Source organism: Rhinolophus sinicus, linkage group LG01 (assembly GCF_036562045.2).
Source record: "Rhinolophus sinicus isolate RSC01 linkage group LG01, ASM3656204v1, whole genome shotgun sequence".
NCBI lineage: Eukaryota > Metazoa > Chordata > Mammalia > Chiroptera > Rhinolophidae > Rhinolophus > Rhinolophus sinicus.
The window spans coordinates 114,545,758-114,564,725 of record NC_133751.1 but is presented as its reverse complement, the minus strand read 5'-3'; the positions used below and the strand labels follow the sequence as shown (position 1 = coordinate 114,564,725).

Genomic DNA, 18,968 nt, shown 5'->3' with positions numbered 1-18,968 from the left:
ACCCCCAACTGAGAAAGAGCTACCAATCTGTTCATCACATCTATGTCTGAAATGGACAAGTGTTCCCTTGTTGTGGGGTAAATGGAAATTCACATAATAGAGTCAAAAATCCTCTCAGTGACACATACTGACATTTATGAACAAATTATATTGGGCCAGTAATTTGTTTCAAAATAAGGTAGAAGATGGAATGTTAGTGAGGTACATGAAACATGAGTTGATAATTGATGAAGCTGAGTGACAATTACATGGGGGTTCATTATATTTTTACTTTTCTTTAAAAAAAAAAAGGAATATAGATTGTAAATGTTGACCACCTGGTCAAGAAGTTTGGTGATGCAGGAAAGTTGCGAAATAAGGTAGTTAGTAGCTAGAGGAGGATAAGATATTTTTATATGTATTGTTATGATTAACTATATTTTTCTTCATTTTTACTGAGACATAATTGACATGCAGCACTGTATGAATTTACAGTGTGCAGCATGACTCGATATACATATATTGCAAGTTGATTACCATATTAAGTTATACTAAGTAAAATAAGCCAGATAGAAAAAGACAAATATTGTATGGTCTCACTTATATGGGGAATCTAAAAATAACTCATTTATTAAGTATGTTTTAATAGTATTATATATAATAGTTAAATTATATATGATCTATTATGTTTATATTATGTACAAATATTCAAGTTGGCAGATACATGGACAGTTTTTATATGTAGGGAAATAAAAGCCAAAAATAATCTGAGCTAATATTTATTGTGTACTTTGAATGTACCAAGCACTGTCTTAAGCACTTTACCTGATTTAGCTCATTTATCATTACAACAGCCTTGTGAAGTAGGTAATAATTTTAATCCAAATTTATAGATAATTAGTGGGAAGCTAAGATAAGTTATTTTCCCAGGCTAGATTTCCCTAAGGCAATGCAAGCAGTTTCCAGAGCACAGAGGGAGAGATCAGCCTTTATAGGAAGACTCCTTTCTTAGAACTGGAGAGAGGGGCTTGGTTCCCACTAAATTAATGTAATAAATGCAGAGAGAAAGGCAAACAGAATGGTTAGCTTTCCCACTGCTTTCATATCCACTTCTGTGGTTTCTGTTGGTGTTATCATTTCTCCATAGCAGAAGAGTAACTGAACCCCAAAGAGACTGAGTGACTTGACTGAGGGGAGGTCACAAAGCCAATAAATGGGCAGAGTTGACAGGAAGACCCTTGTTCACATAACTTCTTGCTCTGTGCTCCTTTCATGTGCAAAATCAGCCTGAGTCCAGGATATAATTACCCCCAGATGATTTAAATTGTTTTCTTATTATTCTGCAATTTCCTCTGGTAGTTTCTTCATGTTTCATGGAGAAGTTCACTTTTTTTGTTTGTTGTTGTCTTTTTGAAAAGTGGCCCAAGAGACTTGGATTAGTTTCTGTGCCTGTGAAATTGCTTTTAATATTTGCACAAGAGAACGCAAAGGTCACATTAAAAAAAAAAAAAAAAAAAATGCAATGTATTTTTCTCCCTTGAGATTTACTTCTGGTTTAGGTGGTGGTGGGGAGGACCTGGAAGCCTCAGTGTTCAGGAGTTCGGTTTATGGGGAAATCATGGCTGTCTTTAACATCTATTGTGGGTCCTAGGAGACTCAGAAGCAAGCATTTCAGCAGCAGCCTGACAGGGATATGCTGTCCGGGACCCCATTAGCTTGTGAGAGAGACAGACGTAAGGAAGCTATGGTTCGTTTGAGACAGAACCACTAATCCACTTTAAAAAGACTACACAGGGCCGGCCCGGTGGCTCAGGTGGTTAGAGCTCCATGCTCCTAACTCCGAAGGCTGCCAGTTCGATTCCCACATGGGCCAGTGGGCTCTCAACCACAAGGTTGCGAGTTCAATTCCTCGAGTCCCGCAAGGGATGGTGGGCTCTGCCCCCTGCAACTACCAACAGCAACTGGACCTGGAGCTGAGCTGCGCCCTCCACAACTAAGACTGAAAGAACAACAACTTGAAGCTGAACAGAACCCCCCACAACTAAGATTGAAAGGACAACAATTTGACCATTGTTCCCCAATAAAGTCCTGTTCCCCTTCCCCAATAAAATCTTTAAAAAAAAAAAAAAAGACTATACATCATATCATTAGAGCCACCTCTAGCATGTACTACTAAGTAGTCAACAAACGCAATTACTGTTAATGCCCTAAACTGTGTGGATCCTTCCCCACCACCCCACCTTGGGATCTGTGCTTCCAAGGTCATTTCCACTTGGTTCTTCAGGTAAAGCACAGGGAAAACTATGATGAAAGACGAGATCATCAAGGTGGTGCGTGGCTAGTGCCACTGGCACAGTCAGACAGGCTCTGGTGGCCAGCATGTCTTTAAAGGGGGCTTGATTAAAAAGTGAGGGTGGGAGAATATAAAAGGAGACTGATTTTTAATCTGTGTTTACTTAACCTGTATACTGTTTTACTTTATGTGTTTGTTAACATAATGGCAGTGATGGAAAACTGAAGAAGACACCTCTCTTGGTCATCAAAGGGTGTAAAAGTTGAGAGGAAAGGATGGTGGAAAGTCAAGGTATCATGGTGGAGATAGAACTCAGGTAAGGCACCATGACAGAATTTTAAAAAGTGGACTTTAGAATCAGAATATTTGTGTTAAAATACCAACAGGAACCTTTGTTGGTTTTCCTGAGGAAGTCACCTAACCTCTACATGTCTCATCTGAAAAATACGAATGCTTAATATGTTTTTCTCATACAGATATTGGGAGAATTTGATGTCAACATGCTCTGTGTGCTCTAAAAAGAAAACCCAAATTTAAGTTACTATTAGGAATGGGTCATATTTGGAAGGCAGAGAAGTGTAACAATAGTCCAGTCAGAGAAATAATGTAGAAAAATGAAAAGATTTGACTTATTTGGGGCACACAGAGAAAACAATTTGCCAGACTCGTGAATACAGTTCACTAAATAGTTCATTGGAATGAATAGAACATGCTTCATATCCTTGAAGAGTATACAGGCCAATCAGGGAGATAGACATGTGAGGGTTTTGCAAGAGCATTTGCCGGGGAGTCTGAGAAAAATATGCTTAGAAATGGGTGTCCAGAACCCCAAAGGAAAGGGTAATAACTTGCAAGCAATGTGATTCATTAAATCAGCAAGGAGCCACTGGAATTTTCTACATGAGAGTTTATGAAAACAAACTCAATATTCTCATGGGTGAATCTTGTCCCAAGGGATTTCCTTTTAAATTCTTTAGCAGGGCCTCATATGGTCCACGTGGATGTGTTTTGATGGGTAGATATATAATGGGAAAAAATTAAGGCTAATTAATCAGGTGATTCATCTAAATACAAATGGAAACCAAAGATAATTAATGAAAGTTCAGTTATTAGTAAAACACTGGATTTGTTTGGGAGTTACATAAGGGAATAGAGCAGGTGAAGTACAAATAGTTCAAGCATGAGTATGTTAAAGAAAATAGGAAAATATCTTTATAACATTTGAGAATAGGACAGGGAGGATGCTCAAGGCAGCACTATGAAAAATCCTAAAAGTAGGGTATAAGAGCAGTTTGGGGACAGGTGGATTTAGCTACGAAAGGCTGTTCTGATATCTGCTCACTATGCATCCTTGGGCAGTTACTGTTTTCTTATCTAAGTCTCAATTTCTTCATCTGGAGAATAGAGCTGATGGTGTTGATCTCATAAGGTTGTTTTCAAGTTTTGAAAAAGACTGAAAAGTATTAACCATAATGACTGTCACGTCATTGTGTATTCAATAAATGTTGACTGACAAAAATTAAAAATAAATAATGGAAGGAAAAAACCAAATAGAAACATGGGGAAAAAAATGACACGTTAAAAGAACTAATCCCAGAAATATTTATTCTTTATTCCAGTTGTTGTAGTCTTCATTTCTGACTTTTTTATGCTTTCTATCTCTATTTTTGTTTCGTATCTCTTTGTTGAAGTTCTCCCCAAGATCACTGAGTATCCTCACAACCAGTGTTTTGAACTCTGTGTCTGGTAAATTGCTTATCTCCATTTTGTTTAGTTCTTTCCTGGAGCTTTGTTCTGTTCTTTTATTTGGACGTGTTTCTTCATCTCCCTATTTTGGCTGTGTCCTTGTGTTTGTTTCTATGTATTAGGTAGAGCTGCCATGTCTCCCAGTCTTAGTAGAGTGGCCTTATGTAATAGGTGTCTTGTGGGGCGCAGTACACATTCTCCCTGGTCACCTGAGTCAGGTGCTGCAGATGTGTCCCTTGTGTGGTTTGTGTGTGCCCTCCTGCTGTAGCTGAGACTTAGTTGCTGTTGGCACATCAATGGGAAGGAATTGACCCTTGGGCTGATTGGTTGTGAGGACTGACCCTGACTATAGTGCAGAAGTTCTTGTGGAGGGGCTAACCCTACTCAAGAGGATTTACTTAAGCAGGGCTCTGGGGCCTGCCCAGTCTACCCTTTGGTTGTGTTGTCCACAGGGGCAACTGGTTGATGTTCCAGCTCAGTCCGAAGCTGGCCACAGGTCATGCTATCCCCATGGCCTTTTGGGAGAAGACCCACCACAGGCCAGTTCAAATGAAGATGTGTCCTGCACAGGGTCACCTGGCATGAGCCACAGACCAATCCACAGATGGCTGCCACCAGTGCTGGCCTCAAAAGGACAAACCATGAATCAAGGCTGGCTGCTGCTAGTGCCAGGCTTGGGGCTGGTCAGCAAGAGGTTCATGGCATGCTAAGGCCAGATGCTGCTTGTCTAGGGTTTGTGAACCTTTGAGAGATTTTAGGAAAGTTTACAGTATGAGCCAAGACAGGCCTTTTGTATGGAAATGCTACTGGAAGCAGTTTGGGTTGGCCCATAAATTGGGCGAGGCAGGAACTCAGGGAATCACAAGGATGGGGTGAACAGTGTTAGCCATGTTGATAGAGATTCATATGGTAGCCACCTGTGTCTGCATTCTGAGTGAGGGGAGGGCTTAACAAAGGAACAATGGATTCTACCAGTACTTCTGTGTGGGAGAATGCTGTTCCTCCAGCCTTCACCATAAGCCAGAAAATTCCGTGTCTCCCCTTATGTCCTGGGCACCCTTCAAACTCCTGCACCATTGCTGGAGTTCAGAGAGAGTGAGTCCATCAGCAAGTAAGTTTGTGCGTGGTCCCTTCAAGAGGAATGTCTGGGACTCCAGCCACCCTCTGTTTCATTCAGCCCCAATCTCCACTTGTTTTCACAACCAGAAGTTATTGGGACTTCTATTTCTGGCATTAGAACGCTGAGCCTGGTGTGGTGGGGACCCCTCGCTCCTCCAGGGGGACCTCCGCAGCCAAGATATCCCTCCTGACTTTTAACTGCCACACCTGGGTGTGGGGCCAGCCTGTTCTGTGCCCTGCCCCACTGACCAGTCCCCAGGTGGCTCCTTCTGTGTTTTCTTAGTTGTAGGACTTCTGTTCAGCTAGACTTCAGGCAATTCTGAATGATGACTGTTCTGTAGTTTTGTTGCAATTTTGATGTGGTCATGAGAGGAGACAAGCATAAATAGCATTTGCCTACTCTGCCCTCTTGATCACAAATCTTCAGTGCAGCATTTTAAAGGTAGGATTCTATAGGAAGAGAAGGGCAGTATCCACACTGCGGCTTTCCATGGATTAATTTACCCTGTTCCATAGTCTCACACTTATCCCTCATGAGGCCACCATTTTATTGGTAGGTAATGCCAGTCCTGAGGGAGTCACCATCAGATCTTGTGTCCCTATTTCACCCCCAAATGGCCCCTACCTGTGCACCTACTGTGTTCCAGGCACTCTGCACACCTGGAGCCATGTAATCTTCAGGCCCCCATTGGTTCCTACAGTGCCTTTGACAATTAAGGGAACATGCATCCCCACTCAACATACTTTGCCTCCATATATTAGAAATGCTTTCAATATACTGATTTAGAAATAAACCTAAAGCATTGGAGTCATCTGCATGAATTGTTGCAATAAATGTACAAATCTATCAAGTGTCCAATGTGGGCAGTGTCCCCTCACCTGAGGTATCATTGCACAGTTTTCAACTGACAACAATGTATCAATAGCCCTAGCATATATTACGATTCCTATTTTCAGGTGAAGGAAGTAGGGCTCGCCTGGATGCATAGAATTTCCCCAATCATATTACTTTGGAAAATGATAGAGTAGACATTAAACTAATGTAGGTCTGACTCCGAAGTTCTTGTTCTTTCTATTGTCTGAAATGCTGATTACCCAAAGTGTTAGCTCCTTCTGCTCTCTCTGCAAAGAAGTAATTTGAGTTTTCACATTTAGATTATTTCCTCTAATAACTCTGCAACCTTTTCTGATTCATTGTACTAAAGCACTTCCAATTCATTAGGCATTCCTTCTCTTTAGTCTGTATCCCAAACCTCATTATTCAACATTTATCTACACCAAACTGTATGTGCCATCCATTAGTTCTCTATTAGCCTGAGGTGCCCAAACGAGCAAATTTCTCCTCCATATGAATGCATGGCACCTCATTATTTGTTGTTCCCATAATTTAGTACCATCTGCAAATTTTCAAGCTTGGTTTCGAACACCGAGGCTGTGGTATCAGGACTACAAATCACACAAGATAATGCTGACTTGAAATAAGCATCTTTATTTTCACCTCATCAAGCTAACATGCAAAGACATTATTACTGTACTTCGTAGCCCATGAGCTATTTTTCCTATCTTGTACAAGAGTATGGAGTTTAAAGAGAGTGTGAAAACATGAAGTTCAAGCTAGAGATTTGCAAGATGAAATATCAAATGTGAATGTGTTGTGTTTTACCTTTACAATGTGAAATCTTCTTTAAATTTTAATGTGGCTATGGGTGCACGTTCCTCCTAAAAGAAAAAGATCCCATCATCTCCTATACTAACTTGAAACACCTACTGTCTAATCATTCATAGTCAGGCATTTACAGAGAAGCAGCCAATATTCATCTGATGCCAAATTAGTACTGACTTGCTGAGTCTTAAATACTCATCACTCCTTCAAAATGCAAGTCAAAAACCTACAGTGAGGTATCATATTTGGGTACCATTTTTGAACATTGATGGCTTCATCTAGAGGTTTCAAAGATATCTACTATTCCTCACCACCAGTGGTTGGGTAGCTATTTTTATTTCCCATTTCACAGATAAGAATATGAAGGATGAGAAAGGCCAAGGTACTTGCCAAAACCACACAGTAAGAATATACCGGAACAAGATTCCAGCGCAAGCTTGTCTAGTTCCATAGGCCAACAAAAATATTCAGCCTCTTATGTGATGATAATTATGAAACCAAAACCACGAACAAAATGAGAAAGACTTGTAGAATCCAGCCATTGCTTAAGAAAGATTTGTGCTACTCTGAAAAGCTTTTTTCCTAATCCTATTCCCACTTACTGACAAAGATTATGTTGGCCAGAGACCATGCCTTTTATTGTAAATAAAGTTATCTTCAAATGTCCCTGGATTATAATGAAAGGCTGTTGGAAGACGAGGTGTGTAGTGGGAACAGAGGAATACTAACTACCCAAAGAAGTGAGTGTGGGCTGTTGAAATGGCAAGTGAAAGTCAAATCCCCATTATTTCACTACTTTGATAGGATGGGTAACTAAATGTACAGGATTGACAATACTCAGTGGATAGTATGCTCTGCGATTACAAGTGGAACAACAGCTGTTATCTTGTTTGTTGCATTATTACCAGAACCCCAACTGTGCTCAGCAAATACCCACTGAAGGACAGACTGCTCCCTATCAGCATCCCCAGCCTATTTACACAGTTTAACTTGAGTATAGCTCTTAGAGAAAGCTGCAAGATAACTGGATGGAGGAAACAAAATCAGGACGGCGGTTCTGAGAGGGAGCATATGGAGTAAAAATGCGGACCCTGGAAAATGAGGACATTGAGGGCAGACAGGCTCTAAATGGCTAGTGTCATGGTTTAGGACAGGAGCAGCAAAAGGCCCTGCGTGCAGCTTGCGTGAGAAAACAGAACAAAAAAGGAACAGATGAATTAATCTTCCCCCAGACCAGGGCAGAGGAGGAAACTGTGTGTATGGCAGGGTGGAGACCCTGCCATACAGAGGAGAGAGGATTAGACACTCTGTTGTACATCTGGGGCCAATCAACTGAAATACTGGCCATCATATCATCACCCAGCATAATGGTGAACCACCAACCAGACGTAAGTAAAAACTTCAGTACATTTTGCCTTGCAACTTTTGGAAACCCTCAGCCACATCGGGAAGGGAAGATGTTAGAGCAGAGTGGACAAGAAGTCCAGTAGCTTTGTGTACGTATCGTGTGTAGAGCCTTTGGTAATTTTAATGGAAAGAGTGAGTGGTGGCGATGCCTCTGCCATTCACTGAAAGAGTTGTTTGGCATGCAAGGCCTTTGCTTGGCCCATCTTTTACCATCGTTCTTCCTCTATTTTGAAGCTGGTTTGGCCAGGTCTGGCTCGTAAAGCCTTCAGACAAGACAGAGAGTAGGACAGGCATGGGTCACACTGCCAGAGGGGTAGGCACGTGTTCTTGCAGTTGCTGCCATCAGTCCCAGATCCTTCTTCATTATCTCAAACCTAAGAGCCACAGTGAGACCAGAGGTCAGAGGGCAGGGAGTCCCATTCCCCACAGTTGTCAGACCTAGATGTTAGGCCTGACACTGATGATAAGAGCATAGAAAAATCATACTTCTTAAAATGCTTGTCAATGTGTGAGACTCTCCATGCCCAAATCCCAGAGACAAAAGAACTGGGGTTCCCCAGAATCAGCGATTCTTGCCATCACGTGCAGCCTTGTGTGCAGCCTGGGTCACTTTGTCATGCAGTGCACTTAATGACTAGCTCCTGGGCAATGTTTCTCAGGGCTCAAAACTAGCACAATGTGTGTTGCAATGAACTACTGAATATTTTTAGTCTTTTTGATACTGGCTTTTGTGACTAACTATGGATTTATCTCTCCACTGAGCACTTGGAAGTCAAAGGCAAAATTTACTACCTACTGCTAATGTTTTTCTTGGCCTTTGTATTTCCTTATTTTGTGCATTATTTGTTTAGTTATTGTGGGTTATTTGTACTTTTGTGCACGTCCTCAAACACTGTGGATTTAGGCAATGCATAAGTGTATAAAGAAGTGTGAGGTCGGAAGGCACAGAGAGGGAGAAATAAGATCTGGTGCCCATTTTCCATGGCCCTTCAAACGGCCCTACTTGGACTTTAAATAGGTAAATAAGTAAATAAGCACAACTGGTGAGTGTTAAAGATACGGAACGACGATGAAGAGGGAAATGTAAAGAAACCTGAGGTCTCTAGCTAGGTGACGCCTGGGCGCCTCACTTGACTTGCTTATCTCTTTGTCATCTATAAAATAAAATAATTGAACTAGTTTGAAGTTGGCAAACTATGGCATTGGGGACAAATTCTGCTTGTGATCTGTTTGTATAGCCTTAAGCTAAGAATGCTTGTTTGTTTTTTTTTGTTTTTTTTGTTTTTTAAGAATTATTGAAGAACAGGAAGAAGGAAGAGGAGGATAAGGATAGGCAACCGAGATGGTGGATAGCCCACAGCCGAAAATATTTATTATCGGGCCCTTTTACAAAGTTGGCCAACCCCTAGACCGATGGACAGCTATAGTCTTCAAACCCTCTGTTTCCTTCAGTTTCCATAACTCCAGCTTTACTCCAATAGGCTGTTGAGCCAAATAAATTCCTTAGCATTCCTATACCTTAGTTTACACCACCCTGTTTTTAATACAACCTAGTTGAGGGGACAGAGCCAGGCGTGCAGTTTCCAGGCTCTCGGCCTCATGTGGAAAAGTGCTGGCTCAGGTAGTAAATGGCTGTCAACTGTGACTGGATGGCCATCAGCTGTGGCTAGTTGGCCGTCAGCTGTAACCAGTCAGCCATTGGCCACTAATATAACTGCTGTGGCTACACTAGCAGAAAATAGGGGCTAGCAAGAAGATGGTGGCCGAGCTAGCAAGCGCGGATTGCAGCTAGCAGGTGAGGCTGGTTGGCAGAGACAAGTGGACGGCAGGTTGCGGATCATGTGGATCCTGCTTCCAGTGTCTCCAACCCAGCCGCCAGCGAGACTATAGTGGTATGACTCCCCTACCTATGGCTCCGTGGGTGTTCCTGTTTGGCCTCACCATGTCCTGCGTTCTTATGTGGGGAGCGGTACCAGAGACCCCGCGTGAGTCCCTGCATGACACTAGCATTGTAATAGGACAATTGTAAAGCCAAATAAAGATCACGGGGTTAAAAAAAAGGAGTATGTCATAAAGCATATTACGATAAAAATGTAAGAGGGCATCAGAAGTGATAGAGAGCACATTATCCCTTTAAATTTAAATGGGCACCAGCCCAGACTGGCACAAAGATGGCACAGAAGCCAAAGCCATGCTGTATGCAGAGCAGAAGGCTCCACATTCTCCAGGAGTTTCCGGTGGTGGACTTGGCCGACTTCTGGTTTTCAACAGAAGCCACCTGCAGTATCACAGGCACTGACAGCACCGTGCTGCTTTTACCTAAGATCTTATGGCACAGAGGCTGTTACCTGACTTCATGACCTGGGGACTCCTGGTCTTCCTTAGGGTCCAGGTCAAGTGTCTTCCTCCAGACATGTGGGATCCCAACACAAACACACGTCAGAGCTCTCACATCATACACACTGTTCCACTCCTTTGTGCTTTCCTGTCCCTTAGGAAGGCACTGCCATTCATCCAAGGATATAAACTCAGTTGTTGGGAGCTTGTTATGGGTCAGGTGTTTTAGATATTTTATTCCATTTAATATCCCTAGCAACCCTGTGGAATGGGTCTTCTATTCCCTATTTAATAATGAAGACTGGGGGGGAAAAAAAGAAAGGCTGAATTTCAGAGTGGTAAAATAACATTTCCGAATCAGGAACTCCTATGTGGTGAGGTCAGAGCTGCAGGCTTCTTCTCCCCCACATTGCTTCCCATACTCTAACAATCATGCAGGTTTGCACTGTGCATGTCATTCCTCTTCTCCCCGCACATTCAGTCCATCCCCCACATCCCAGGGGCACTTCCTGTTGGCATCAATCCCGCTTTTCTCACTGCCTTTATCTTATCTAAGTCCGGGCCTGGGAAAACCGCTGAGCCCCCGGTTGTTCTCCCTTACCAAAACTATGCCTTTGCTCTGAGCTGTTCTGCTCCAACTGCAAGGTTCATCTCTGGATCATCCTGCCATTGTACCACTCCTCTGTTCAACAGTCTCTGATATTCTTTTAAGTCTTCTCCCATAAAGTGCAACTTACTCTTCTCTATTCCTTACTTCACGTACCATGTGAGGCCTCAGCCATTCCCCAGGTGTGTCCCTATCCTGATCGGGCTGGTCTGCTCATCTGTTTGGGGGGCCTCTGGTTGCAGCCATTCCTATGTCTTCTCTTCTCCATGCATCCAAATGCCAAACCCTACACATCTTTAGTCTCCACACTTCCTCCACGTACACTTCTCCTTCCCTCTCATCCCATTTTTCTCTTCCTACTTCCTAAAACACATATTATTTATTAAACTCTAGCTGATTATTCACCTCAACAGGCTTGATGTATTTTATACCGCACAAATTTTGTTGCAAACTTCATTTGATTCCCAGCTCTTTCAGTTAATGTGCAGCATTAAGCAAGTTATTCAGTCTCTCAAAGCCTCACGTTTCTCATACATAAAAAAAAAAAAGAGAGACATATATTTTGAAATGTTTTTCTGAGGGATAACATATGAAAGTGTTTATACAGTGGTTAATACATACTTGGCAATTAATACATATTTTCCTCTTTTCTTTTTTAAGCTACTACTGTGTTTATATAATATACTGGACCAGTACTCCATTTCCAGTCTTCTATAGTTTTCTCATTATTTCTTCTATAAAAAACATGTATTTCAACAACAATATGAACAGCATAAAAGACAGGACCATGCCTTATGTTTCTTCTTTAGTTACATTAGCCTTTAGGGTTCTATTGAACATACAGGAACGAATCAATCAATAGCTGATATTGATTACTTACAGTCTCATAGATAATAGGGGAAATTGATGGCCTTACCTTCAACCCCAGCTAATGTAATCAATATAAATCCCATGAGAAAGTTTACCTTCAGGCCATTCTTTGCAAGCTCTCTTACTCAGTATTTTTATTGGACGAAAATAAATAGTCTCATCAAAAGTATATGGTTCTTTTATTTTCCCCAAGAAAGTTAAATAAAAATTAGAGCATGATGGGACTGATAATTTGTGTAATTTTGCAATCATCCCCAGTTCAATAATAAATTGATTAATTCATTACCACTTTATTGTAGCAGAAGAGAAAGCATGCAGCAAGGAGATCTGGACTAGGAAACATACAGAGAGTGCCAAAAAATGTACACACATTTTAAGAAAGGAAAACTGTACTAAAATTGTAATATTCAATATATACCGATAACAAAAGATAACACGTTTTGACTTCTGCAATAACAAGAGGTGCTCAAAGTACTTACTATCAGCGTCCAGGTAGTTCTGATTATGGTGAACTACTGCTTGAGCGATGTTGACAAAAGTGTCCACTTGTATACAGTTTTTTTGCACCCCTGGTATTTTGAATCCAAATAATTACACTTCGGGGTAAATCAAATAACCTTGTATGTTTCTTTATAATCAAATTCTATAATTTTGTAAAGAATCCCTCCTGTAACTGACTTGACATAGTTCATGATTTTTGTTAAACTGCTTTGCAAAGCTTTGCTACTTTGGAAATATTAGAGAGCCTTGAAGGAGGGCACAAGCATAATGGTAAAGCATAGGCTGGTAAGTTAACTGCATGAGAACCAAAATTCCACCTATTTCATCTTCCATCTGTGTCATCTAGGACAAGCTTCTTAAGCTTTCTGAAACCGAAATACTTCATGTGTAAAATTGGGAAAACTCTAGGAAGGTAGGGAAAAAATGATTGAGACAATGCAATTCAAATGATGGCACACAGTAATCCAAAAAAATATTTGCTTTCTCCTCTTATACTTAAAAAAAGACTGGGGATCTCAACTTCTGAGAAGCGAGCAGAGACAGACTTTTTCCTATTCGATCCAGTAAGCACAACGGAAAATTACAGGCATTGTAATTTTAAAAAGCATAAGAAGACTGAAAGTTGGAGAGAAAAAGCAGGCCAGCTTGGAACCTTGGAACCTGAGGAATGTCACAATGTTGAGTGTCCTCAATTTTCTTTTTGTCTCATACCTCAAACATGGGCCTGAAGAAGCTGGCAACCTGGAAACACCAAAGAGGGTAAACTAAATAATATCCCGACAGAAGCCTGTTTTCTGTAAGCAAAGGAACAGGAAAATAACAACCTGTCAAGTCAGAAAACTTCTAGCCAATAACTGTTTTGCTCCAGACAAACACCACAAGAAAAAATTGTGACTCCACTTCTACCTGTGCAAAGGCTGAGAGGGGAAACTAAACTTCCACCCTCATGAGGCTGTAATGAGACACTGAGGGGTTTCAAACAAGGCCAAGCAGGATGCCAGGACATTCACACCATTGGCAGTAATGAGACCCACCCAAAGTTTTGGTAGAGACCACATGGGCATCTGAAATTCTTACCCCTTTGCAGCAATAATGAAGAGCCCACAAATATGGTGCCAGTAGAAACTAAGTAGGGAACCTCAATTTCTACATCACATTGCACTTACGGGGTGGTGCTCCTCCCTTTGACTGCCAGAACAGAGTCCAAAAAGAGCCCGTGAAAACAAAGATTTAATTAATATCCAGATTCTCTTAACATAATATGAAAATACCCAAATTTGAATTGGAAATCAGTCATCATACCAACAACTAAGAAGTTCTTAAACTAAACAAACAAACAAAACAATCAATAGTTCCCAGCACCAAGATGAGATATATTAAAATTATCTGGCAAAGATTTAAAAGATTTAAAAGCACTGGTAATAAAAATGACTTAATGATCAATTATGAACACACTGATAACAAATGAAATATTAGAAGCCTCAGCAAAACAAGAGTATCATCAAATAAATAGAAGACATAAAAACAAATGAAAATATTTAAACTGAAAAATACAATAACTGAAATAAAAGTCTCAGTGTATAGGCTCAATAGTAAAAATGAAAAGACAGAGGAAAGAATCAGAAAATTGGAAGACAGAACAGTAAAAATTACCCAATCTAAAAAACAGAAAATAAACTGAAAAAAGAACTGATCAGAGCTTCATTGACTTGGTCTATAAAAAGATAATGTTTAACATATGAGTCATCAGAGTCCCAGAATAAGAGGAGAAAATGAGTGGAGCTGAAAAAGAAGCAAAAGAAATAATGAATAAAAATTCCCAAATTTAAAAAGAGACATAAATCTACAGATTGAGAAAGCTGAGTATACCCAGATAGGATAAAACCAAAGACACCCATACTGAGACATATCATAATTAAACTTCTGAACACTAAAAAGAGAAAAATTCTTGAAAGCAGCCAAGCAAAAATGGCACCTTGCCAATATAGGAAAAAGCAATTTGAGTGACAGTAGTTTTCTCTTCAAAAACCATGGAGGCCAGAAAATAAGTGGTATATATTTTTCACATGCTTAAGAAAAGAACTGTCAACAACAATCTTTTACCCAGCAAAAATATCCTTCAAGAATGAGGAAGAAATAGAGAATGAAGAAGAAGTAAAGAATAAAGGAAAACTAAGAAAATTTGGTATCAGCAGACCTATCCTAAAAGAATGACTAGACTATGTATCTAAACAGAAAGGAAATGATCAAAGAAGGAACCTTGCAACATTAGGAAAGAGAAAAGAACACAGTAAGCAAACATATGGGTTGATTAAATTAGCTTTTCTTCTCATCTTGAGTTTCCTAAATTATGTTTGACAGTTAAAACAAAAAGCATACCACAGTGTAATGTGGTTCTAAATGTATGCTAAGGAAATATTTAAAACAATTATATTATAAATGAGGGAGGGTAAAGGAATTTAAAAGGAATTAAGCTTTTTATACTTCACTTAAAATGGTAAAATAACTACACCAGTAGACTCTGATAAATAACTCATATATAATGTAATACCTAGAGCAACCACTAATAAAGTTATATGAAGAAATGCACTCAAAAGCACTACAGATAAATGAAAATGGGATTCTAAAAAAATGTTTAAGTAGTCCACAGGAAGACAAAAAAAAAGAAAACAGAGAAGTGAAAAACAGAGACAGTACACACAGAACAAAATATTAAATGTTAAGCCCTAATACATCAATATTTAAATAAAATATAAATGGTATAAATACACCAGTTAAAAAAAAACAGATTAGCAGGGTAGATTATAAACCAAAGCCAAATTTATGCTGCTTACAAAAATCTTACCACAACTATAACAGTATAGCCAGGTTGAAAGTAAGATGAGGTAAAAAGATATATCATGAAAATTAACCAAAGGAAAATGGGAGTGACTATATTAATATCAGATAAACTACACTTCAGAACAAAGAAAATCACACTAGGAAGGATATTATGTAATGACAAAAGGTTTTATACACCAGGAAGAATAGTATCATAAATGAGTATGCACCAAACAAAAGAAATACAAAATATGTAAAGCAAAGACTATTAGAACTGAAAGGAAAAGTAGACAAATCCATAATTATAGTTGGGGACTTTAACACCATTCCCTAAATCATTGGTAAAACAAGAATATCATATCAACATGGTTATAGAAGGACTAAGCAACACCATCAACCAACAATAGCCAAATATATATTATTTTAAAGTTCCACCAATAAAGTTCCACCATATGCTGAGGCATAAAAAAGACCTCACCAAATTAAAAAAAAAAAGAAAAAAAAAAAAAAAAAAAAAGAAATCAAATAGTATGTGTTCTCTGATCACAATGGAATAAAACTTACTGCCAATAACAGAAAGACACAGGAAAATCTACAAACAACACACTACAAATTAAACAACACACTTCTAAATAATCCATTTAGTCAAAGAGGAAGTTTTCAAGACAATCAAAAATACATTGAATTGAATGAAAGTGGAAATACAACATATTTGTGGCATATGGCTAAAGTAGTGAGTGGTAAGAGGGAAAGTTACAAGACTAACTGCATGCATTAGAAAAGAGTTATATCAATAATATAAGTTCCAACCTCAAGAATTTAGAAAAAGAAGAGCAAAGAGAGCAGAGAAAGAAAAATAAAACAATAAAGAGCATGAATCAATGAAATTGGAAAAAAAGATAAAATCAATGAAGCAAAGAGCTGTTTCTTTGAAACAATCAATAAAACTGACAAAACTCAAGCATAACTGACAAAACAAAAAAGAGAACCAATATCAGGAATGAAACATGGGATATCTTTATAGACATCATAAACATAATAATGAAATTTAAAAAGAAAACCCAATTTCATAAATTTGAAATGTGTATGAAGTGGTCAATTTCTTAAAAAAAAAAAATCACAACTCAACAAACACGAAATGCATAATTTGGACGGTCCTATAAATTACTAAGGAGTTCGACGTCATAATTTTTCAAACTCCCCCAAAGAAGAAATCTACAAACCCAGATAGTTTCACTGGGGAGTTCTACCAAAGAATCAGGGTCAATTCTAAACAATCTCTTCTGGAAAGTACAGGGGAGGCAAATCACCTCAATTTACATGAATTATGTGTGTGTGTGTGTGTGTGTGTGTGTGTGTGTGTGTGTGTGTACACATATATATATACATATATACATACACACACACATATATATACAGCACATATGACTTCTGCAATTACAAGAGTTGCTCAAAGTGGTTACCATCAGTATCCAGACACTTCTGACTACAGCAAACTACCACTTGAGCATAGATACCATCTTTTAAAATGTGTATACGTTTTTTTGGCACCCCGGTATATAAAACTTTCAAAACTCAACAGTAAGTAAACAATCCAATTACAGTTGGGCAAAAGATATAACTAAAGAGAAATTTCACTAAACAAGCTAGTCATATGGCAAATAAGCACATGGAAGATGTTCAATGCCATAAGGCAGTAGGGAAATGAAGATTTAATCAATGAGATATCACTATGACACTATCAGAATATCTAAAATTAAAAAATAGTGACAATACCAAATGCTGCCAAGGATGAGGAGGAACTGGATCATTCATACATTGCTGGCAGGAATGTAAAATGGTGTAGTCTTCTGGAATACAAGTTGGCAGGATTTTGAAAAAGTTAACATGTTACTTTCATGTGGCCCAGCAATTGCTGTTCTAGGAATTTATCTCAGAGCAAAGAAAAATTATGTTCACACAAATACATGAACATCAATTTCATGTCATCTTTATTTGTAATAGCCAAAAACTGAAATTAACATAATTCTCATTTGACAGGTGAATGGTTCAGTAAACTGTGGTATATCCATGCAATGGAAGACTGCTCAGAAATAAAAAGAACAAAATTCTTGATACATACGACAACCTGGATGAATCTCCAGAGAATTATGCTAAGTGATAAAGCCAATCCCAAAATATTGCATACTGTATGATTCTATTTATATAACATTATTGATATCACAAAAATCATAGATATGGGAACATTTTAACAGTTGCCAGAAGTTAAGGAGGGATTGAGCTTGGGAGGGAACTGACTACCAAAGGGCAATAGGGGTGATCTTGTGGTGATAGAAAATGTCTGTATTTTGATGTATTCATACCAGTGTCCTAGTTGTGATGTTGTACTATTGTTTTGCAAGATGTTACCATTGGAGGAACCTGGTAAAAGTTATATAGGATCTCCCTGTATTATTTCCTGCAATTGCATGTGAATTTATAATTATCTCAAAATAAAAAGTTTAAAGTGGGGGATGGGTGGGATACTTGGGAAATCCAAAATGTCAGGTGGGACATATCCTCCTTGGGAAAAACTGCATTTGCTATTTCACCCAATGTCCTCATATAAAGTCAAACTCTCACTATCCAATCCCTTGATCAAAGAAACAAAAATAATTTTAATGCACCCTAAGAATTCCCCATTCTACAATTGATTCATTTATACTTTCCAAAAGAAAGGCTCTTCTGTTTGTGGCTCAGGAAAGGAAGTTATAGTGGACTGCTTACATTTTCTGGAGACAGGTCATAAATCATCACCTTAGAGAGACTTCCACATTTTAAAAGCTACTTTGACAAACCTGAGAGCATCTAAAAGAAGGTTGTCAGGATGGAGAGCAGTCAGGAAATAATTTCACCTGAGGGGTAGTTAAGGAAGTTATAAAAATTTAGCCTGGGGAAGGGAAATGTTAGCAGGAACATGTATTTGAAGGGCTGTTAGGTGAGACAAATGGGATCTTAGTTCCTCTTACTCATAAGGAGTATTTTCTAAAAGATGGATCATATAGATGATTTTAAACAGTGTTAAGAAAAACTGATGGTTGCTAGATGGGAGTGGGGTGGGGATGGGGAAGAAGGTGAAGGGATTAGAAAACACAAAGTAGTAGTCACAATATAGTCAATATAGGGGATGTGAAATACAGAATGGGGAATATTATCAATGATGCAAAGATCATCTAGGGTACCAGATGGGCACTGGACTTATCAGGGGGCTCACTTCATAGACTGTGTAGATGTGTGACCACTGAGCTGTACACCTGAAGCTGACATAGAATAATACTGAATGTCAACTATAATTTTATATATGTATATGTGTGTGTGTGTATATATATATATATATGTATGTATATAGTCATGGAATGTAAAGTACAGCATAGGAAATATAGTCAATGGCATTGTAACAGCTATATACGACGTCACAGGGTTAGTGGATTGGGAGGGGGGTTATCACTTTGTGAAGGGTGTAAATGGATAACTATTACATTGCTTGGTACACATGAAACTAAAATAAATGAATAAATACAATTTAAAAATCAGGAAAAAATAAATAATATGTTTCATGTTAATTGTTATTTTCTCATTGAAATGTG

At 38.9% G+C, this 18,968-nt stretch overlaps 1 protein-coding gene across 2 annotated transcripts in view; it reads right to left on the bottom strand.

Annotated features, from left to right (window-relative positions):
• The window catches only part of CNTNAP5 (contactin associated protein family member 5), an 807,958-nt gene that overhangs the window by 745,599 nt on the left and 43,391 nt on the right, over positions 1–18,968 (bottom strand). The window lies entirely within an intron of this gene.